This window comes from Wyeomyia smithii, chromosome 3 (assembly GCF_029784165.1).
Source record: "Wyeomyia smithii strain HCP4-BCI-WySm-NY-G18 chromosome 3, ASM2978416v1, whole genome shotgun sequence".
NCBI lineage: Eukaryota > Metazoa > Arthropoda > Insecta > Diptera > Culicidae > Wyeomyia > Wyeomyia smithii.
The window spans coordinates 1,973,078-1,997,500 of record NC_073696.1 but is presented as its reverse complement, the minus strand read 5'-3'; the positions used below and the strand labels follow the sequence as shown (position 1 = coordinate 1,997,500).

The following is a 24,423-nucleotide window of genomic DNA, read 5'->3' as shown; positions in this document are numbered from 1 at the left end:
TCGTGGAAGTGCAGAGGTGTTCTCGGCTTCCAATAAGCGAGTATCACGTCAACATTTTCCTATACCAATTCCTTCTTTGACCTGCATTCGGACGCGGCCGGCGCTGGTATTGCCTATTATAAAGATTAAGGTTACCAGTTTTTACACATTGAGGATGCATGTTGGTCCCAAGCATCATCTTTTGGTTCTCTGTGTAATTACAGCTGATCTGGCAATAACGGAGTAGCAACCGCGGGCGGTCAATCATGCTCATGCTCATGCTCATGCTCATGCTCATGCTCATGCTCATGCTCATGCTAGATACTAGATACTACATTATTATTTTTAATATGATTTCAGATGGAAATTTGGTATTGGAAACTACGCACTGATAACGAACATCTCGCCGGCACCGTTGTATTTTCTCTCGCGATATTTTATATTTATAAATAAATAAAACATTCACCGTTTTGTTACCGTTTCTTAGCTTTTTAATCATTTAACTATTTCAGATATTTATACATCTCTGATCCTCTTGTATGAGCTTTCACTTATCATTTCCCTTCTTGAAACCTACTTCATCTTCTACGGTCATTTCACAGACGATTAAACCCTCACCACCTGCCATCATGTGGCTAATGGATTCCTGTTTTGATATACAAAAGAATTTGATGCAAGAATAATGCTCGTTAAAAAAATAAAACTCCATGAAAAAATATTGATAATATTTTCATGGAAATGTATCTAGAATTCGAATATCCTATGACAATCCTATCGTATTATCGTTGATCATAATAATAAATTGGTTCTTGTCGAGCCTTTGTATCCATTGAATCAAAGGTTCAATGTGTTACCAATTCTAACTACAAGACCTATTAGCCTAAAACCTAAAAAAGCATAAAAACGTTAAAAAAGGCACTGGAGGTGAAGACGACGGACTTTCACTACAATAAAGATCATATACGTAATTAAATTTTGTTTCTGTTAGAATTGGTAATTAAAAAAGATTTACAAAACTTCATGTTCATTTTTCTCTGATTACCATCAATGTCAGATAGGACCTTTTGAAATGTTTCTCTAGATTTATTACAATCTTATGAGATATTTTCCATTGCCAACTTGCTATTCTCAATTCTGACATGACTGCATTAAAACCGGTTTTATAACGGTTGGCTATGTCGATTTTATAAGACTCGCGCTAGCTGTAATGAAACCGCTAATAAAGCAAAAAAACATACGCGCTTGCTGGTTTTGTTATTGGTTTTATAAAAGTTTTATTGACAGCTTTAAGTGTTTATTACGGTCCGTTCTTTTAGGTAAGAAGGCTGACCGCCTTAAGATCGTTGGTAATAGCCGTTACCGCAATAAAACCGTTAAGAGAATTGGATAAAGGCAAATAGCTATGAAATTGTAACTTGGGTAGAACGACGAAGAAAAATTCACCAGGCTGTATCCACTAAGATTGCTGTCTCTTTTCAACTTTCGGGCTTCACAACGAACTCTTCGCTCTATTGGATTGCTGCAACTTCCATCGTACTACGTTCGGGTGCAACGAACCTTTGACAACATGGATTCGAACGTTCTTTGTTGTGAAAAACTTGTTTGACTTTGGAGAACCATCACTTATGTTTAAACGAAGACTAAACAATACCTCGCTTAATATTCAAAACATCTGCTATATATAAATATTCCAGCACAATAGAATGAAAATAATTGTTTCCAACTTTTCTCGAGAAATACACACGAACGAAATCCTCTCCAGTGCCCGTTGGTAAGTTCAACTGCGTGACGCCTTCATTTGTCTCGCGCGCAGCCATCATCTGAGAGTTTTCCACTAGACAACTCCTTGGTGACGATCGAGTGGAAGCTAAGCGCAAAACGGACCGTTGTCAGCACAGACGCTCAAGCGGGGAGTTTCGAAGACGATACTTACTTGTGGGTAATAGCTGGTCCGACAAGGTTTGGATAATTTTTAAGCGATCCCGAGCGACTCACAATCGTTTGTGCTAGTAAATTAAGCTGGTGATCCCGTCTGGTGTGACCTTACTGTTACAAGTATACACATGAGACAACTATCGGTAGAACGGCAGTAAAAGTGTGAATGTTTCAGGCAATGTTTTGTAATTTTTGCCCAGCTTTGTTATAGACACCAACCTATTTTTTTTTGCCAGCAATATGACTCAGAGTGGAGCTGGCTTTAAAAAGGCTGATTAGTACGGACACGATAAAAATCGATAAAAATTTATAAAAATCTTGGTAGACAGCTATCCGGATCTGGAGCTTCTTTCAGAGAATTGTGTCTAAGAGAGGATAAAATGCATAGGTTCAAAAGAGCTCAAGTTGATCACTTATTTAATCCTGTTGTCCTATCTTCCTCGAGATTAAGATAGACGGGTATAATGAAATAATTGGTGTAGGTTTCGGTATATACGCGGTTTTTTTATGTGGATATACATATACACCGTGATAAAGTTGAAATTATTACCATATTAAAATCGAGTGTGAGTTTGGTGAGTAACAACATTGAAACCAAGGTTGTTAATACGATAGAATATCGTCGACAATCGTCATCGCCGTTACCGATAACGTATGGTATCGTTATTGACGATGACGATAGCGTCTTCAAACGTTAACGTTATCGGCGATGACGATAGTCACTAGACGTTATCAGCTCACTAACGTCTTATGTCAGTTTTGTTTGCTGTGGTAGCGAGTGTAACGATTTGACCAAAAAGCAGGTACGGGGTGAGGAAGCGTTTCACTCCGAGGGTTGGATACGAAGCATCACTAGGCAACAGAAAGAAACTTTTCCTTATTTGTTCATGTTTCGCTTCTCATAGGGAAAATAAATGTCTGAGTTTTGATTGTTTTAGCTTTTAAGGCACTTTTTGTAGCACAAAATAGCAAGGCATTGAATAGCAAGGTATGTGGCATTGTCATATTCGCGTTTAAATGCATCTAAATGATATATCTAATGATGCAAAAATTGCTCTTGCAGTGGTTGTTAATAAACAAACGTTATCGATTCGATACGGCGTATCGGCGTATCGGCGTTTCGATAGGTTATCGATTAACAACCTTGATTGAAACCACTGTCAGGGGTACTGGGGGTAAGCCCAGCACTGAGGGTAAGACCGTCACCCCTAGGATTTTATTAGAAAACGCTAATTAACTGTGTTTTGGAATATGTGAAGTGTTGGTATTCAATATTTTAAACATTTTAAGACACATCGAAGCCACCGTGAAACGTCAAGCGTCAAAATAATAGACAAAACATACGCTACTGCAGCTGATTCGTAAACGGATGTAATTTTTCGTGAGTGGAACTTAAGCTTTTATTTATTTGAAAAGACTAAAATAATTTTTCGTTGCTCTACAATTCATTGCCTGTATTGTTAGTGATCACAGGAGTTCGATATAAGGCAAATTGAAGCGATAATTTTGTAGAAATACTCTTTTTAAAAAAATGTGTGCTGTCAGGGTAACACCGTCACCCAGTGAGTGGGGTAAGCCCGACATGGTCTGAGGCTAGTTGGATGTTACTGACACATATTCCTCATCTATTACCGATGTCTCGCTGATAAATAAATTAATTTATCGACTTAGAACCATGCACTTAAGCTTTTCTGTGATTCATGAATGATTCCAAGGGTTATTAGAGGCGTCAAAATTACTGAATTAAGTCACAAAACTGACGGCTTTCCCGGTGGTATTTGAAATATGCTCCGGTGTGGTCAATGTGATCCTGGCTTCGATGAAACTAGTTAATAATATGATTCAAAATGCCACATGATAGGCTTGCCGAGTATCAAGTTCTTTCATTGTTTATACATAATGTTCACCGGAACTTGTTCCGGCAATCTCCCCAGAACCAGCTAACCGACAACAACTAAATTCAGAAGTAACATACAGAAATGTAAGATCTCTCATTCGACGGTTTCCGAATTCAAATTAGTTCAGTTAATTCGAGTTAATTCATGAACAAACTTAGGTGCCGGTGTTACCCCCAAGGGGTGCCGGTTTCACCCGCACTGATTGCTAAACGTCGTTTTTATCTTAGTTTCAAAACTTCACTATTCCTTGTAAAATAACAGATTTAAAGTACTGAAAACCTCCATATCTTGTAGAAAACAATCTGAGCAAAGATTCCGTGAAAGAAATATTACAATATTCGCCATCAAGTGCTACTAAAGAATCATTTTCCTTAGGGGGCCGGGTTCACCCCCAGTATCCCTATAAGGTTATTTGATTTTGAGCAGTAATATTTTCAGTGTAAGTTTTCCCTGCTCTCGAGTAGTATCCAGAAATTATATCACAGTATTTGTGATAGTAAAACTAATACCGTGGAATGGGGTGAAATTGATCACCTGAAAATTCGTGATAGAAAATACTAATCGAAAGATATTGCTCTTACAACACTAGGCAATGTTAACGTGTCCTTAAACGCAACTTTTGCATGATTCACATACCTGTCAAAGTTAACCCTTGAATGCCCGGTGCAATTTTTCATATTTTCGACAAATTCTTCTAACTCAGTCAAAACTCAATCAAATTTAATCAAACAAGTTTCCAAATAACAAAAAAAAAGTATTGAATTTACTTAAAGTAATTTTAGTTGTGGGTTAATTACGTTAAATTTGGAGAAGTGAGTAAAGCTCAAAAAATGTAATTTTCAACAATGATCATTCCATACCATTAAAGAAATACTGATGAATTTGCAGGAAATCACAAAGATTTTAATTTCAGAGCTAGTTTTTGAGCTTTTGCAACAAACCGAATTGAAATCGGTCTAACGCCGATCAAATAAGAGCAAACTTAGCAACAAGCAGCTCGTGAATCAAAATAAACAAATTTTAACCTGAAATATCGTAATTTTCGTTTCCAAACTAGCTGTAAATGATATTTTTCAGTAAAGAAATCATCATTTATCTTTAGGATATCGAAAAAAAATCACAGGGGGGTTGTTTGCAAAGCCACGACCGCAAGGTTGAAGTAGAATACTTTTACAAGAAAGATAACCCGGCTGCTTGCGTGTCAGTCATTTTTTCTAATAAAGAAAAGACCGTAAAATTTTCGGACGCAGTGGAATGATATAGCATGAGCATGAGCATGAGCATGATTGACCGCCCGCGGTTGCTACTCCGTTATTGCCAGATCAGCTGTAATTACACAAAGAACCAACAGATGATGTTTGGGACCAACATGCATCCTCAATGTGTAAAAACTGGTGACCTTAATCTTTATATTAGGCAATATCAGCGCCGGCCGCATCCGAATGCAGGTCAAAGAAGGAGTTTGTATAGGAATATGTTGACGTGATACTCGCTTTATGGAAGCCGAGAACACCTCTGCACTTCCACGAGAAATCACTGGGATGTTGGATAAAGGGGAAGGTATACAGCAGGGTTCGTTTTGGTAAACGATGCGCTAATGTCGGGTTCTTCAGAACAAGTGCCGCGTCTACTAGTTTATTACATCCGCCACGATATTCATAATGTGATTCGAACTTATTTAGTTTGACAATGTAACACCGCAACAATAAAACGTACGCGAGGATACAAGATTTTTGACTAAACCGAGACAACCTCAAATTACCGTATATCTCCTCGTAAGGTGATGCTCTTTATACCTAAAACTATTGCACGTTTTTGATCCATCTGTAGATAATACGACCTCATGGAAGGTACCGACGCGGGGGTTGAAATATTATTTCTATAATATTTATCGACTGAACGAAATCTACTTCGATTTCCGATGTAATAATTTAGATGCAACGCGCGAGCAGTCTCCGACTTCACGTTGATGAAGATGAGAAAGATATGATGCAATATCTGGGTTCACTTCGCGAAATCACCACACGCCGGAAGTCCATATATCAGCAAAACTCGCCCGGGCTGAATACGCGTTTACACCGAAGCGTTACGAACAACCGCTTTAATCCCCCCGGCCGACACATACACGCAGGAACTCGGCGTTTACGTCGATTATCTCTTAACAATGTACGCCTAATAAATATGAAAATTGGCAATGTTCCATGCATCCAAAGCCTCAACAATTTAATAAAAGCAAATATACATATAAGCCTGAATATATTTTAAAATTTATTGATGAAGTGCCGAACTAGTCATAAATATAACAAATTATGTAAAACAACTGGTCAAAAGCTAGAACAATAAAAAAATCAAAGCATATGATTCCTGAGAAACACATACTCCAAACTCCACAAACCACACTAACACTTTGTGGACAAAAATAAAACATGTTACTGAAACCCTGCGGAAAAATATACCGCGCACACAATTTCAACGATGAAATCAAAATCTCTCTGTATCTGTTTTCTCACATAAAGTAAAACTAGAAACAAGCATCAAAATATCACTTTACAATACAGACAAGACAAAACGTATACTTAGCTTTCAACTCTGCATTTTCCAGTTGTTTTCATCGTTTTTGGACTTTTTTTTTAAATAGAAGTACAGTGGCAACATGCATGTATGCCTTCACATACTCGTTTAATCCATACAACATTTCATTCGTTGAAAATAGATAGCACATAAACACTGATAACGGCGATGCATGGTTTTGATCTTATTGGCAAATTTTCACTTCAAGTTTAACTAGATACAAGCCAAATATAATTTGCACTATGCCAATGAATAAATCCCTAATGAGCATTCAATCACTATAAAACTATGTGGAGCAGCTGCTCGAAAAACAATCTCCTTGTTGTATGTAATAACACCACACACTCCACACTTTCAAACCGTCGCCAAGACAGCGATAGAAAAAAAAAACAAGAAAAAATAAACACTGGTGAATCTAAAAAGCAACGCAATAATAATCAACTTTCACAATTAAATTCACTTTTTTTTGTGGAACTTCACACTCTTCGCACTCAGCACATTTCAATAGAACACCTGTATATATGTTTAACAATTCTTTAGGTGTAAAATAACCGAAAATCACCAAACAATGTGATGACTTCAAAGCAGGAACCAGCTGGCCAATCTTGATCACAACCATCCGCGAACTTTTCCAAGAAAAAACAATTTTAAATTTAGAAAATAAACTCACTCCGCGATTACATCTCTAACGAACATGCACAACTAAATTAAAATTTGTCTTCCGATATAACATGCGAGCGAAAAATTTTTGCGTCCGATTTCGGTCATGGCTTGCTTCGACCCTCTTTTCGGACGTAGTGGAATGATATAACTGAAAAAATAGGTGTGACTTAATTATTTCCAGTTATACCATTCTACAACGTTCGAAAAAGCTTATTTCGTATGTCGTAATACTAATGTACGAAAAATACATCTAATTCATTCTGGCCCCGCCTTTATTTTCAGTTCCTACAGATTTTCTCAGTTTCGTAACACGGAACCTGTAACAGGTTTAGACCAAACTGATGCGCCATACATGAGTATATATGTAGTCATGCTGGCATCACACCTATATATTTCAAAGCCCGCCTTGAGGCTATAGTGCATTCACCCGTACTAATTTTCGCCTCCCGCTGCGATTTGCGGTTGTTGACCACAATGACCACCGTCTTGTGGTGCGATAGCTGCAATTTCCTGGATTTTCTATGATTTTCATTGAAAGTACAGTTTTCAACTTGAGTCTGTCGTCCGCAAAGCTAACAATCACCTCTTCGGTTTTAGTTCCAACACATCGTCATGCATAGCATTCGGCAGCAACGGGCCCAGAATGGAACCTTGTGGTACTTCTGAGGTGAATGGGATGCATTTGTGACCCTTGTCTGTGTTGTAAACGAGTATACGAGTTCGGAAGTAGTTCTCCAGGACCTAATACAGCGACGCTGGTACACTAAGACTCAAGAGCGCAAAAGCTATAGAGTTTCAACTGGTGCTACCTTCCGTGATTCTCACAAGTCTAATGAGAATAATGCTCTCAGACGCCTTACCCGCTATGTCTAGCAGATAGATTGGTCTATATGCTGATGAGTCACCTGGTAATTTCTCGGCCTTCGGCAGCAAGACCAGACTCCGTCACATTTAGTTATCCGGGAAGAGGCATTTCTGCATGATCACCCAGAACAACCCTGGGGTTGCCTTTATCGCCGTTTTTATGACCAGGCTTGGTATACCAGTCGGTCTTGGTCACCTTTAAAGAGTTTCTCATTCGCAGCCCTTATAGCCTCATCAATCTATGCCCGGCGTCGCCCCTAGGGTTCGTTTTAGCACTAGGTCATAGTCTATCGAAGCAGGCTCGTTTGCTTGCTGGAATTGCGAAGATACGAATGAGGTAGGTACGATGCTCTTTTCTTTGCATATCGGTACGCTGCAATCTCCGCCTCGCACAAAGGCACACTCTGCGATGGTCTTCTTTCGCATTAGTCCACCAGTATACCGACCGCCTTCCGTTTCTAGGTTGCCTAATCGTCAAACAACTCGGATTTTGTAAAGATACACATTTCAACACTTCGCTTATGTTTCCGAGCACCTTTCAAATCATAAAACGTCCATGGGTTGCTCATTTACGGGCACCGATTGACCAATTTAATCAAAGTTGCAACCTAATTTCCAAAAAAATACTATGAATCCTCTTCGATTCCAGTACGACATATATACACAACTAGAGGGAAATGGTATCGGAATAAAATGAAACTGAAAGTATCTGCCAATATCTGCCTTTCCGCAAGTTATGTTCACTTGAAAATTGTGTCAGAAATTGCAAAAGCAAAAATTACTCCTTTAAATCAAGAGATAGCGATATACTTTTTTCTATAAAAATGTGACAATTAATCTTAGTTTGAGGTTTGTAGAACACTTGAACACTGGCAAAATTGAGATAAGAGCGTTATCAACCAAAAACACATTTTAAAGGGTGGTTTATTTTATGCCATATAACTTTGTCAGGTTAAGAGATAGAATTTTACAATCTTCTACAAACTTGCTCGAAATAGCTAGTTCTACAATGTATCGGAAGAAAGTTACCATGTTTATCAAGAAATGAAAAAGTTTATTTTTTTATTTTGATGTACACCCCCCTTAGACAAAAAATTTTACCACCCAAATAAAGTACTCATAAAACTGAGAAACTTTCTAGAAGACATTAAAACGCCAATAAAAAAAAGATTTTTTAGCCACATTGTCTTCAGTAAAGTTGTTCAAACTTTACATTTCTAATTTTGGAAAATAAAAATCTATTTTGATCGGCAAAATCGTGGCACATTTCAAAAGAAACAACTTTGTTGAAGACATCATACTTCCATCCACCTATTTTAAAGGACTTTTGTGGAGTTTTCAATAAATCACCCCTAAAAAGCAATTGTTTTCAATTTTACTTTTTACGCTGATTTTCTACAATTATTCAACTTTCTACAATATTGTTTTTTATAACGAAACAAACAACTTCTTGAGTCGCAGTGTCTTCGCAAAGTTGCTTTAATAATAATTCTTCATTTTATGAAAGCTAAATTTTTTTAGATTGATCAACCTAAAAGTGAGAAACGAATTTAGTTTTTCTCATTTTGCATATAAAAATCCACTTTTCTGAGTAAAGTTTTAGCACATTTCGTAAGAAACAACTTTGTCGAAGACACCATGCTTCTATCTGACAATTTAAATAAACTATTGTGCAGTTTTGTTTAGAATACCCCTGAAATCATTTATGTAATATAATTTTATATTGCTATTTTCTAAAATTTTTCGATGTTCAACAATATTGTTAACTATAATAAAACACAAACGTTCACTGAAGAATGATTAGGGCAGGGCTGTCGAACGTACGGCCCGCGGGCCACATCCGGCCCTCTGCTTCATTTCTCGCGGCCCGCGTTATAGATACTTCTAGGAATGTTTTCATAAAAATTCAATTATTATCTGAATCGAAAAAGTAGAACCAAAGTTGTCATAATTTCAAGCGCATTGCAATTTATCAAAGTTCTTGGTGTGGCGAAAATTCAATCTAGACCTTGTGCTTGTTCTTCAAAATGCTCCTGTGGCTTGTACGATAGCCGGAACTTCACTCCACAGTGGTCGGAAAAGGCAATTTGACGAACTTAATTCTTTCGTGCTTAAACGGTTGATGTTAGCCAAAGACAATGTTCAAAAGAATTGTTCACAAAAATGTAACGGAAATGTTGATAAGAATATTTTTTGATCAGGGCCTACTATCATAAAAATAAAAACTCTAACTTTTGATACAGCGAAGATACGTGAATAGTTTCTTTGGAAAAGTTGTAGAACTTTTCAAAATATGAAACTTTGCAGAGAATATTAAATTTCTATGACGTCTATTTATTGAAATACAAAGCATTTTTGCTGTCAACTCCCTCAGATTTAGTTTTTCTGGCATAACTTTTTGAATATTGTTTTTTCAAGAACATGATGTTCCAGACAAATATGACCAACATAAAAACACAGGTTTCTTTCAAAGACAGCATGTTACTAAAATTGTTATATACTAAGTAAGAGCGTTTTTCCATTAAATTATTTCCCAGATTCAAATGCATATAGAGGAGAAAGAGGCAAACTGGTGCACATCATCAAATACTTTTTTTAAAGCTTATACCTTGTACTATAAGCTACTTAAACTTTGATACTTGACAATTCATGAACGAAAGAGTAGAGTGATGTTTTAGTTATGTATGTTTCTGGGGTTTTCTATACAAAAATGCACCAACTACCTGATTAATGAACGATGATTGGTGAATTTATGATAACTCCCAGATAACTTGTAATACTATCGACATTAGTGAGAACACTTCTCAGGTGTATTTAGTTGTTGATAGGTTCATTCATCAGTCATACGACGTGAGTAAAATGAACACATAACATTTGGACTGTAGCTGGCAAGTAAAACCAAGAATATATTTTTTCCGTTTTGACAAGGCTTGACTATTTTCAATAGTACAATAGTTTGAATAATAAAATAACAATTATCTTCATTTGAGAAGAATCTTAGAAGAATTTCCAATCTGTTGCTGCAAGAACAAGGGAAATCCGTCGAATTCTAACCGATTTATTAGCATTTGAAATTGGACATATTTTTCACTTTTTTCGGTTTTAGATTTTCATTTTACATCCCTATGTAGCCGAACTTCCTGAGAGAAGTATTCTACTTCAAAAGCACATTGCCAAAAGAATGTATGGTGATCAATTTCACCCCAATTTACCTCGTAGTACCTTATAAAATTATCGAGTTTATTTCCTGAAGTAGACGATAGAAATATCATCAGTAGCCATAAAGGTTTACTGGAGCACATACCAGTACTTGTTTTAAAATTATACTATTTCGGGAAAAATGTACATGAAGCTAGTTAATTGGAAATTGTTATGAAAATTGATCAAATTCACCCCGTTTCATGGTATATCAGTTTTCCAAATCTGGAGTCCATAAAAAATATTTTGAAATCATGCATTCTGATTCAAAAGATAATATTAGCACAACACATTCTTTCTGCGGATAAAAAGAGAAAAACTAACACTTTATTCACTAAATAAATACGGATAAATTACAACAATTGCTACAAGCCAACATCAAAACAGAGTGCATTCTATGAACCAGAAGCAGCGCAAACAGCCATAGCCAAACTGCAACGTAAAATCTTCAGTTAGTTTCGCGATTCACCCGCTGTTAGAAATACTTTGAAAGGCATCACGACGTGGAATCTGGGTTATCGGAAATCGGGCCTCTAGGGGTGGAAATTTCGAGCCATCCGTTCGTGTGCAATTTATCTGTTCCGATGCGAAGCAAACGTTACAAGCGTCATTGATTCACAACGAATTCCGCAACTAACCTGACCGTTTGTAATCGTACAATTTCCATGTTGAACAGCAGCAGTAGCAACGGTCATACAATATGCAACCAGAACAACGAAAGCTACAACAGTCAGGCGAACTTTGTAGCTCATTATTTCTACCGGACTTCGAGGTTCGAGTTTAATGCAAAAAATTTGAATTACCGGCAAAAGTGATTCATTCCGGACCATAGCGTTCGTGTTTATATAGAGTTGGGAAACAGGGCTGTGGGTGTTGGGTGTATTTTATCTTTCTCACGGATAAAGATTCGAAGCTTATTCAGATTTTATTAGATATATGTTTGGATAAAGGCCAGACCACACCGCTAAATGGATTGAAAACGTTTTTTTGCTCTCTCATTCAACGAAATTTGTTGCAGAGTTTTTACAACGTTCATTTATGGCATGTTACTGACTGATAGAGAATCAAACTTAACCTAGGCGGACGCGCAAAACATACCATTGAATTAAACTTCGCAATACACTAAAAATAATGACGTTTTTATAGACCATCAAAAAGTTTCAAGTACATTTTCCAAAATGCTCCATTTCCTTCCATTGTTTTTTTCCTCTAGCTCTCACACATATGAGTTGTTATCCCCTCGTGTCAAGTCGTTTCTGCATTTTATTACTGGTATCAGGTGAGGGCTTTTTCTTTCTCTTTCCTCGCTTACCTCCCACCGATGACAGCAATCATTTTTCATTTCCCAAGCAGATTTTTTTACTCCACATGCACCGACTCGCTTTACGCTGCTCTTCCGCATTAATATTTTACTCCCTGCGAAATCTCGAGTACAATAGGGCTGCAGATCGTTTCACCCACCGGTGCGGCGGCGGCGTTACGGCTCTGCAACAGCTGGTGATTTCTCAGCCCAGTTCTTCTTTGCCGGAACGGAAGCGACAATTTCGCAGCGTGACTTATTGCTCTCCGGGATGGTTTTGTTATTATTCCAGTACACACACACACACTTTCCTCATGTGAAAATCCGATTTGCTGATTACTGATGGAGGCATAAATAAATGGTTGCGAAACTGGAGCACGTTCGGGTGCAATTAGAATGTTGATGTTGATTATTTTCTAATTGGCTAGCGAACAAGAAAATGATCCCATATGAAGCTAAGATTCTAAAAACTAGGAATGACTAGAGAAATTTGATCTCAAATTGAGCTCGGGAAAAAAATTAAAACCACAACATTTCTAAAACCATCAACAAAAAAAATTAACCATCGACATTGTTTGTCTCAGTTTATTATTTACATTCAGTCAAACGCTCAAAAATGCAACACAGACTAAAAGTAGTTCTATTTTTATAACCCAACAATCCATATTAGATTGGTTTAATCCACCATAACCATTTTTTATAACGTGAAACCAATGCTCAGTGACGTTTTATGTGAGGGGAAAACCCTCTGCTAATTGACTGGCCACCAACATATTGTTTTTTTTTCATTATTTTTAAACCACAAAGCCCGGAAAACCCCGACCCGACCCCAACACTAGACACATCTGCTGAAAGTCGATGGAGGAAAAACTCACTGAGGTACAATCGAACAATATGCCAGCCTCACAATAGTGCTGGCGAAATGTTTTTTTTTTTCTGTTTTTCTAACCGTCCCATTCATTATGACCTGCCCTATGAGCACGGCCATTTGTGGAACCCGAGCCGAGCTGTATATAAACAACGGTTTACCACACGGTCAAACATCCGAGTCCAGCAGTTCTATCAGGTAATAGCATCACGCGAAAGGTTGGAGTGTGTCACTTCAACCGAAAGTTAGCTAATCACACGTTCGTTTCATACAACTGACGAAAATTTTCCAAAGCTTACCATATTGTTTTTAAAGGGAATTTTTCGGGTAAAACAAACAACGAAAACATGAACTTCCGAACACCGTTCATGGCACTGCTGCTGCTGGTGGTGGCTTTTGCAGTGGCAGTTCTAGGACATCATGGAAACTGCACCGCCACCATAAACGGCACAACGGTTGGTGATGTTGTTCTTCTTGGGTAAATTAGGTTCCGGTGTTTATTTTGTTCTTTTCTTTGTGCTTGTTTTTCAGGTTCCATGTCCACCACACAACGGCACCCATATACACCCAGGTGGACCAGCACCAGCTGGAGGTCGACCCCTGGTAACGATGCTTAGAGAAGCAGGTTCTGCTTAAGCATTATATGACGAACAACGGGCTAACGGAACGCGGCTTGCTTTTGGACGAATAATTTCTGGGATCCTTTCGTTAACACATATTATGCTTCATCAGGTGCTGGTTGCGTGGGGTTTTAGGGAAATGGAAAAAAAATAAAGTATAAAATGCAATATTTTTTCTATGTCATTTCATTTGAATTGTAAGTGCCAAACAAACAGTTTCCTTTGCAACGTTTTTGTTTGTTTAGAAATTATAGTTTTATGAATTAGATTGAAAAACGAACCGTTTGAAAATGGAACGTTAAACAAAAAATGGAAGGTTTTCCTCTGCAACAGAAATTCAATTTCATCAAATTTATAAGTATATACCTATTTCGATTTTTATTCGAAATTTCTTACTTTTGTGCATTCATTTTTCATCAAAAATACAATTTCTTCTTATTTAACATCTTTTACATATCTTGAGTTTTTGATTATTTATCTTTTTCTACATCTTCAATATATAATACAAGTCACTAACTACTACTTTGTCCCTTTTTCCTGACAGAGCTCGAATACCATTACGATAAAAGGGTTCGTCTTTTGAGGTTATCTACGAATCCAGCCATTTTTAAAATTTGCCTTCATACGAGCAAAACTGTTGATCGTCCAAACAATGTTCCATTGCACGGAACAAGTAGTAATCCTACGGTGTCATATCGGAGTAATATGGCGGGAAGAATAGGATATTCCACTTTAGCATTTCTTTGTGGGTTTTACCTAGTTTGGTAATATGAGGAGGAGCATTGTCATGCAGTAAAATCACTGTTTTGCCTCTTTGCTCGTTTTCTAACCGTTTTTTGCGCAGTGCTTAATCGCACTAATTAAAGTCGATGCCGTTTTCCAGTGAGTAGTTGATAAATTTTGTTTAATCAGCTCATAATAAATAATATGGACCTGGTTCTACCAAATCCTCAGGCGTTTACAGGTGAAAAAACGACGCTCAACGTCCCTTGACTTCAAATATAAGGAACCTTGTTTTTGAATCATGGCTTGGCGGATAACTTTCAATACCGAAGCAAGCTGTTTCTGCGCTCGGCATGGATCCTTATCGTTACTAAAACAGCGGAACCGATCGAAGTGCGTTTTTTCGCTTGGAGCACTGCAGCAGCCGTTTTCTTCAAATTAAACGAAAAAATTAACCCAGCAAATAACGAATATTTGGCAAAAAATCAGAGATTTTCACACACCTATTTGGATTTTTTTTATATAAATGAATTGGTTACCTTGTGTGTTCGTCTCACAACCTTCTGATAACAGGGTCCGCCGGTGAGTTACGCATTATCAATTTTTACAGGGCCAGTATGAAAATGATGAATTATGGTACAAAAACAGTGCATTGGATTGATATCATGCTCTTAAAGATGAATTTTTAACATTGTAATGTGTACCTAGAATAAAACAATAAATAGACTTTTTGAGATATTTAATATTTTGTGACAATTTGGAAAATTTAGCACAGAAAAAAAAAAATTTCAACGTCTATATATTTTTTCTAGAACCGCAATTGTATTACCTACAACTTTGTTGAAGACCTCATTTCAATCAATCAAGCCGTTTTTCTGATATAGAAATTTTTATCCATCAATCACCACTTTGGGTAGGCCCTTTTGAAACAGCAGTCGCGAGTCTACATGAAAAACTGTTATCAAAAAATGACCTTTTTATCAAAAAGAAACAACTGTGAAAAGTTTCAGCAAAATCAGAAAAGAAAGATCAGCATCGAAATGCGAAGTGACGTGGATTGCCTGAGATGTCAACGCGGTTTGTTTGCCATACGACTCAGCTTGGTACATCACATTTCAAATATGTCGGATTTGGCCAGCACTCACTGCTGGTGCCATCTATTGACAAATAGTGAGAACTTAGTTGCGCACCTAAGACATGTTTTCTACGTTTTATCCACATTTTTTATTTTTTTTATATTCCCACATTTCTAAACTTTTTGACAGTTTTTACATTTTCACATTTGTTACTATTTTCACATTTTTCTTTTCCTACATTTCTACATGTTTTCACAAATTAATTCGTTGAAAATTTATTCAAATCTTATTTTCAAAAACAAATTTACATTTTTAATAATAAAAAATTCAACTTCTACAGCGCATAGGTACATAACGATTGTTTACTAATTGATTTGTCAGTCTGCCGATTACAGTAAATTATCATCCGAAGAGAACAATGACTAATGGTTCCGGCTAATTGAATAGTGGTTTACCAGCGAGTACGCGCAATTTTATGAAAGCGATTAATTTAAAGCGTACTACGTTATGTTTAAACGGGTGTATTTCACTTGCCAGTTCGGGTTCGGTTTCTTACCGAATTTATAATGGTAGGTATTGGAACTTATCAAATATCGTTAAACTCGCAAAGAAAATTAATTTAAATATTGAAAAGGTATGTGTTAAAAAAATGGACTCTTTTCGGGTAGTGATAAAAAAAAGACTAACACAGATAATTGAGTTGAAACCATTGAAAATCTTTGGAAGGTAATCGTGTTAGCTTTTTTAATTCTTTAGTCGTTTTATTTATCAATTCATCCTCAGTTTTCGCGACAAAATTGTTGGAGTGGATCTAACGCTTCAGGCTTGGCCTGAAATCCTGGATGGGACGCAACTTGGGGACGTTGGGCGGATCCGCAAAAATGGTGTACCACATCGATATTCAATGGCTCCATCTTCTCCAACGATCGCTTTGAGTAGTGGGCCAACGCCAGATCTGGCCAAAACACCGCGTCTTCGGGCTTTTGGTATTTCTTGATGAACGATGCAACCTCCGGCAGGCACTTTGTACTATAAATTTCTCCGTTCACAGCCAGTCCGGAGCGAAAGAAGAGCAACTTTGACATCCCTTCCTCGCTGATTGTCAGCCACAGCAGCACCTTCTTGGTGTGTGAAAAAAAATTTCACCTCGGTGTCCACTTCCTTCGTGGGGGAGGAAAAATACGAAGTGCCCTGCCAGTCGTTGCCATCTTGGGTGAGACAGTTCTCGTCGTCTATCAGCACCGCCACGTCGTGATTTGCCGGGAAAATCAACTCGACCTTCTTATTCAGGCGCTGCCGCTGCGTAGTACATGTATGTCCATGTTCGCCAGGTACTTTTTCAATGTTTAGCCTCGGTCTTCCTCTTCAGCATCCTTGTCGCTCAGGGTCGTCAGCCGTCCAGAACCGGGCTTTCTTTCAGAGCTCTGATTGTTGTCCAATAGTGCCAAGATGTTGTAGATGCCGGAGCCCTCTTTCGAATAAATCGATATATCTTAATAATGACGAGAGATAGAGAATGGTTGTTAATTGATGGTTTTGGAAAATTATCTGAATTTTTTTACAAATTTTTGAAAAAATAATTTAAAATCCTGCGCTGAAACAATATAATTTTTAAAACAACAAAACAACTAAACATTAATTATGAAGTACAGACGAAACTCTGTTATATTTTGTACGACGTGGAGGTCGATCGAGAAGTGCACCAAGATCTTTAACGACATCGATCATCTAATGCTAAAATCGAATAGTATCGGATGAATTTTCTAGTGTATGTTTTTACCGAATATTTGGAGTGATTTAGCGTCGTACGGTTCGGATCACACACCAATTTCTAAATGAATTTTATTGCTGCAATAGAAAAAATGCATCTGGAATGTTCAAAATTTTGGCAAATAGTTTCAAGTCGTCTGCGAATTACAGGCGTGGGCCTCGTAACGAATAATTACCGTCGTTTATATAAAGTAGAAACACCAACGGTGCCAGGTGACTGCCTTGAAGGTCTTCAGATGTAGTAGGAAAAAAATGAAAGCTCGTCTCCAATGTTAACGCTGCTCATTCGACCCGTTAGATAAGTTTCCATCCAGACCAATAGAGCGCCGCTAAAGCCATAGCGTTCCAGCTTTGCAACAGTAATGCGGAGGTTAATTTTGTCGAAAGCAACTGAGAGAAGCTTTTGAACACAGCTCATGGTCAACACATATTGAGCTCGTTGATATTAGGCGGCGTTTTCTATTGTGGTAGTTCTTGTCATTCTGCGGGTTCTACAACTACCGAAAATTTGGTCGAGGAGTACGGCTTTGTCATGTGTAAAACATGACCGTGGACCCTGGATAGTTTTCAGCGACCTTCAATGCTCAACAAATACATTCTCTCGTTGATCGCCTTCCAGAAGGTCACGCGATCCTGCATTTTGTCTATCACACAAGAATCCGTTGGTTGCTCCACCGTCCTGGTAAAACTGAGCCTTGCCGCCACGGACTTTCCAAACCTTGTCCACTTTGCGATTGATCTCCTGCAGAGCCATGGGGGTTCTAACATGTGCATGTATATTCGATTGTGTATTCGATTTTTTGTAGTAGAATTAAATGGAAACATAACCTATTCTCAATATTCAATCAGACGTCGGAAAAAAGCCCAGTTCCCGGCGGCGGCCGATCCTGAGCGACAAGAAGCTCCACAGGATGCGAAAGAGGAAGACCGAGGGAAAAGTGGCTATATCGTTGCGGGCGCTTGGCCAGGGGGTCGGTACAACCGCCTGAACAGTAAAAAAGTACCTTGCAGCGACTGAAGACTGGCTGAGATGGCCAAGTCGATTTTCCCGGCGAAACGCGACGTGATGGTAGTGATGAACGACGAGACCTATCTAATCCTGACTGGCAACGACTGGCAGGGCACTTCGTATTCTCTTCCTCAATGAAGGAAGTGAGCTTCGAGGTGCAGTTCGTTTCACACACCAAGTTCTCCGAGAAGGTGCTGCTGTTCCAGGTATCGAGTTTCCACTCGTGGTCCATATTTCGTTATTTAGGTCCATATTTATTGTTTCGTGTTAAATCTGGTAGTAAAAATTTGAGAAATTAAAAACAAACGAGTTGACAAATCAATATATACTGATCTAACTTTTTCTTTCCATTTGACACCAGGAATAACTACAAGATATATGTATAATTTTCATAATAACTGTGTTTGCTGACTTTTAGGGGGATGTGTCAAAAATAAAATTCTTCCTATTTATTCGAAAATAATAAAACATTCATGTAAAATGAATAAAATACATTTTTTCTCTGATTAGATTATATATAAAATTCGATTATATATAGTGGAAAAAATTCAGGGACTATATATAATCGAGTCTGACCTGTACTTAGCGATGCGAAAATCTAAATTAGCTTCGGACAAAGTACACCACCGCACAGTGGGGAATCGCTGGCCATCGACCCAAAATTGGAAACGTGAATTTCATTTCAATTATATTTTTCCTATAGTTGTATACTATTGAAGTGACAGGATCCAAATTTTTAGAGCATTACGACAAAATTTGAATTTTCTATGATTTTTCAAAGTGTACTGAGTCAGCGTTTTTTAGCGTTTTTCTTGAAAAAAAAAATGCAATGTTGCGAAACTTGCTGGAGCCCCAAGAGTAACTTGAATCTTGATGACGTCTAAGTAAAAGTTGTCTATAAAATAGTGGAGAATAAATCCTAATCATTGGATAATGTATAATCCTCATCATTGGATAATGTATATATGTATAAATTGACGGAATCAAAAAATTACGTATTTTTTGCATAAAACAGCGTTTAAAGTTTAAACGGCAGAGTTTGGCACTATTGGCACTAGTTTTAAAAGATAGCTTGGAAAAAATGCCTTAAAATGCATCTAGTCCGATCTTGCGCAGAGTTGCGCAGAGTACCTTTCTTTCGAAGAGAAACAACGAGTGTTCGGCACGTGTCGGATTTCAAAAATGTAAATTTGAATTGTACACTGCAAACCGTCTACATAATAACAAATGGCTCATATTAGTCTGATAATAACAACGTTTTCGAACAAGTTTCAGTATAATTAATCACACTGTTTGCATATGTACAAGTTTAACTGATCTATATTTCTATAATTTACGAAGTATCAAAAACTAGTCATTGTTTATGTTTTGGATCACCAGCACTGACTACCAAAATCATGTTTTAAGTTTATATCATACCAGTCACATGTAAAAACAATCGTGTAAACATAAACCATGACATAATACATCACCTGCTAATTTCTACAGAGCAAATAGTGAATAGTTATTTTGACGTTAGAAACTGCATTTCAAAAACCCTTCTTGAAGATATTAAAACTGTATTGAAAATGAACACAAAAATAAAGATGAAGGTGAAAGTGAATGGAAAAAAATGCAAATGGAAAAAATGCGAATGCGATAAAAAGAATCAATAGCCACTTTGAAAAAAAAAAAAAAACAAGTCTTAAGTAATTTTCAACACGAAGCATATTTTTCAATTTTTTTTTCTTTTTCTTGATAACTGATTAATATTTAATGTTTTTTATGGCATATGAAAGTCTTTCAAGCATAATGCATTTTATTTTCCAAAAGACTGAAGCCGACGTAAAATTTTCCTCATATAATATATATAAAAAACATGAAATATTCCCTGGCGTCAAAAATACGCATTTTCATGCAAAAATAATATCAAATTCGTACTCAGCGTCCCAAAATTATATAAAAACCATGTATTTTCCTTGATTTGAAGATAATTTTTCGCTTGGCCAGCATTTGTATGGAGCCGCCCCACTGTGCACCGCCGCGACGCGAGCTGCGCAACATAAAGTGCTAGCCGCGTTGGCAGATGTAACTACACTACTCATGTCCAAACGCGATGCTTTGATTTCCATGGATGCTTTGAGAGATGTATGAAGAATTAATCAAACAGCTTCAACACCTTACTTTTCCATAATCGCTAAACATTAATAACAACAACAACAAAAACAAGCGCCTCCAGCCACCAAAATGCTGTAACAGAATATAGGGGAGAACCGTACAAGACGCACCACCAGTTGGGTAAGATGGCCCATGCTATTGAATCCCCAAAATACTTACACATGTGGCTTTTTATGATGAAAATCTTCGCTTTTCTCATTAAAACCCAGCTTCTCTACAGTTCTCATATAAAAAGATGTGCCATAATGACTAAAATACTCAAAAAACTGTGCAATTGGCTGTGGCTCTGTCCAACATGTAATTATTCATGAATTTTATTTAAGCTTTTATGATTAACTGACTTGTAAATAATACAAAAACTATGGTTCCCCTAACCTTTACACTTTTGGAGTTTATAACATTATGAGTATTTCAAATTTATTTACTAACTTTCGTTAACTTTTACCTAAAAACAATCAAAATTAAAATTGGGGCAGAATGCGCTATGAAGAGCTTGCTGGACAACTTAGAGCATGTTTCATTATTTTTCATTTTATTTTCGAGACATCAAGCGCTTCTCACTTCGCGTGCTGATTTCTGCTAGTGGCATATTAGCCTACTGCTTTGGAGCATACTGACCTTTGGTGTGGTGCGTTTTGGTCACAGGCTTGTTTGGCGGCAATGGTAATTTTTACCGAAAAAGACTTAGAAATCGAGTATTTTATAATAAACTTCGTCATAAACATACAATGAATAGATCCTAGAATCATCCTACAGGTTCAATGTCGCTTTGAAATGATTTGAAGCGCTGTAAATCGCGCAAATGCTTAACTGGTGCGTTTTGTACAATCCTCCCCTACGCATCAGAAGCATACAGCGACTGCCGGTCAAATGATTTTTTTTCCGGTCGTTCATTGCCACTAAAAATCAATGGATATTGAACAAAAGGAAAATGCGAAAAAAATCGTCATAAAGTAGTGCGAACAGGATTGCGAGGATTCTACACTAGAGAGGAAAAGAGATGATCGTTATGCCCGTTCGTTTTATTTTGCAATCGGAAAACGAAATTGAACGCGACAGCTCGGAGAGACGAACGGTGTACGAAGTCTCGCACAAAGCGGATAAGATGAAATTGAATGACTGATATTTTTGTGTTTTCGGTAGAAAAAAGGATTGATCAGAGCACTGTATAATACATAAGTAATTATGAAGTTATTAAGAAACCAACGGCAACCACAGAGCCGTTTATGAAGAAATATCGTAATCACACTTATCTGCAATATTTTTTTATTATGGTAGGTACATCTATGTACAATATTATCTAGTTTTATTTTAAATTTGTTCAGCAATCTATTAAAAGTTAAAAAAGGACCGTTTATAATAATTGCATTTAGTTTGTAGTTGTAAGGGTAGGATTATTTTTTATGATTATCCCTTGTAAGTGTTGATGTGAACACCTAAAAGGTAATATACATATTAAATTATTTTTTTTCCTGTACTTTAACCTTTTCTAATTATTATATTACTATACGAGATTTGATGATATTCTAAAAATTTTCATTTATCCATAACTTCCACCTCCATCATTCTGGTTCAACCTAAACCCCTGAATATAATATACTCGAGAGCATATGTTACTAATTTTGTTTTTAAATTTTAATTTAATGTATCATACAAACCGAAGCATGGGTTCCTTAAGAATGTAACTCGAGATGCCTGTTTACGATTATTTGCTCACGTGGTTCATACATGTTTTAATACCGAGTCATGCATGAGATAAACATTCTTCTCCGCGCTATCAACTGCCAGGTGTAAATCACTTACGATGTGCCCAATGGCCTTTTTTATCACCATGCCTCGATAACGTGTTGTTTATAATGTGATTCACCAAGAATTTTTGCGCCACTCACTTTCGATTATGACCGAGCAGACCAAAAACAAACCGCTCCCACTTCCCCGTACACGTGTTGGTTGACCCACCATTGAGTGATTTTTTACTCCGGGAACTGGTTCTACAATAGTGCGCTTGTTGTGATGCGTCGTACTATCAAAACACACAGAGAGAAGAGAAAAAAAATGCTCTGTCATCGTTGCCTTTCAGCTTCTGCTACTATTCCGCTGCGTTGTAGATGAATCTTGCGTTTACCAATCGCACCGTCACACATTTTCGCGAAGTGACATCTGCCGTGAAATCTGGGTTATTATGAGTGTCATATCAGTGAAGTGAGAACGGAAAAAGCGACGTTTCGCGTGGAATTATTTCACGACCATTTTGAACGGTGAAATGATTCCAAGAAGATGCCATAAGTCTTAAAGTTGATTGATTTGTGATCTAATGGTAAATATTGGATTTATTCTTCAGTAACGAAACGAATCAGAATTTGATCCGTGCCTTAAAGCGGTAAAACTTTCATTTTTTTGCCCGATGAAAAATAATGCAAACTAGTTCAGGAAATTTTCGCTACCGAAAAAAACATTTTATTTGATGCCGAATGTTTTAGAAATGCAGAACACGTCAAGATCTGGTGTTATCTGAAAAAACGGAAAAAACGACTTTCTGGGACTTAGAGATTTTTGAACTGGGAAACAATCTCATTTCACTTGTCCTATTCTCAATTTCACTTCACTGTCAATCTCACTCCACGGAGGTGATTTTTGTCACTTCACTTGAGGTGGAATCGGGAATAGGTCTAAAAAAGTGAAGTGAGCGTGAGAGTGAAATCTATTTCACCGTGAAGTGACTCCCGTAATAAGCACCGAAGAAAAAAAAAAAACAGTGTAAACTAATGATTAATAACTAAGCAATATTTCAAAATGAGATCTACATAGCCTTACCCTAATTGGAATTAAGAAACCCGAAGTTAGATGAAATTTTCCAGCAACTTTGCACAATCACCTTTCTATGGAAACCAAATAAAAACGGTTAATCTATACATATAAAAATGCAGCTCTGTCTGTCTGTCTGTCTGTTCCATAGAGGCTTGAAAATTACTGAACCGATCGGCGTGAAATTTTGTATATAGGGGTTTTAGGGGCCGAAGAGGTGACTAAGATAGTTTTAGACCCCTCCCTCTTCTGGAAGGGAAGGGTCCCATACAAATGAAACACCAATTTCGCACAGCTTGAGAACCAATCAACCCAATACAACCAAATTTGGTATGTGAATGGTTTTACAGGTAACAAGTATGTCCATAGTACTTCGACTCCCCTCCCTCTTCTGTGAGAAAGGGGTTCATAAGAATATTTGGCATCACTGCCGTTTACTGCTATTGTGTTTCTACGCTTGGTTTTTATTTCTTCAAAATCACTGTGTTTTTTAAATTCATTTACCCATCAATATCGACGAAAAGGTTGCCAAAGCATTTTTGTGCTACGTGAAAGTGAAGTTCTCTTCGGATATATCTATCCAATACCTGATTTCACGAAAAGTTTGTGCTGGTGAATCTGCTTGAAATAAACAATGGAGTTTGTATGTGATAAGTGCGCCAAACCAACAAAGGAGACTGATTATATCAAATGTCAGGGCTTCTGTGAGACGGTGGCTCACTATAAATGTGCTGGGCTAAACAATCAGCATTTTACAAAGCTGAAGGCCTCCACGGAAAATATTCTCTGGCTTTGCGACGGATGCTTAAAGTTGAAAACGGAGGTGCGAAAAGAAGTTGCAAAACATACTAGTGTTATTGATAAAGCAGAAGCTACACCCCGCGGCTTTCACAGCAACTGACCAATTTACCGTCCTACGCCAAAACGTCGCCGTGAAGATCAGCCCAATTCTAACCGGGACGTCATAGTCGGAACGAAAACCAACCT

At 37.4% G+C, this 24,423-nt stretch overlaps 1 long non-coding RNA gene across 4 annotated transcripts; it reads left to right on the top strand.

The window, feature by feature from the left end:
* Positions 1–13,410: 13,410 nt before the first annotated feature.
* On the top strand, positions 13,411–14,064 carry LOC129732606 (uncharacterized). 4 transcript variants are annotated; one of them, XR_008729296.1, is made up of 3 exons: positions 13,411–13,474; positions 13,592–13,731; positions 13,808–14,064. It is a non-coding gene; the product is annotated as an uncharacterized LOC129732606 (long non-coding RNA). The 4 variants fall into 4 exon arrangements; XR_008729293.1 differs by having other exon boundaries at positions 13,424–13,474; positions 13,571–13,731; XR_008729295.1 differs by having other exon boundaries at positions 13,451–13,535.
* Positions 14,065–24,423: the final 10,359 nt, after the last annotated feature.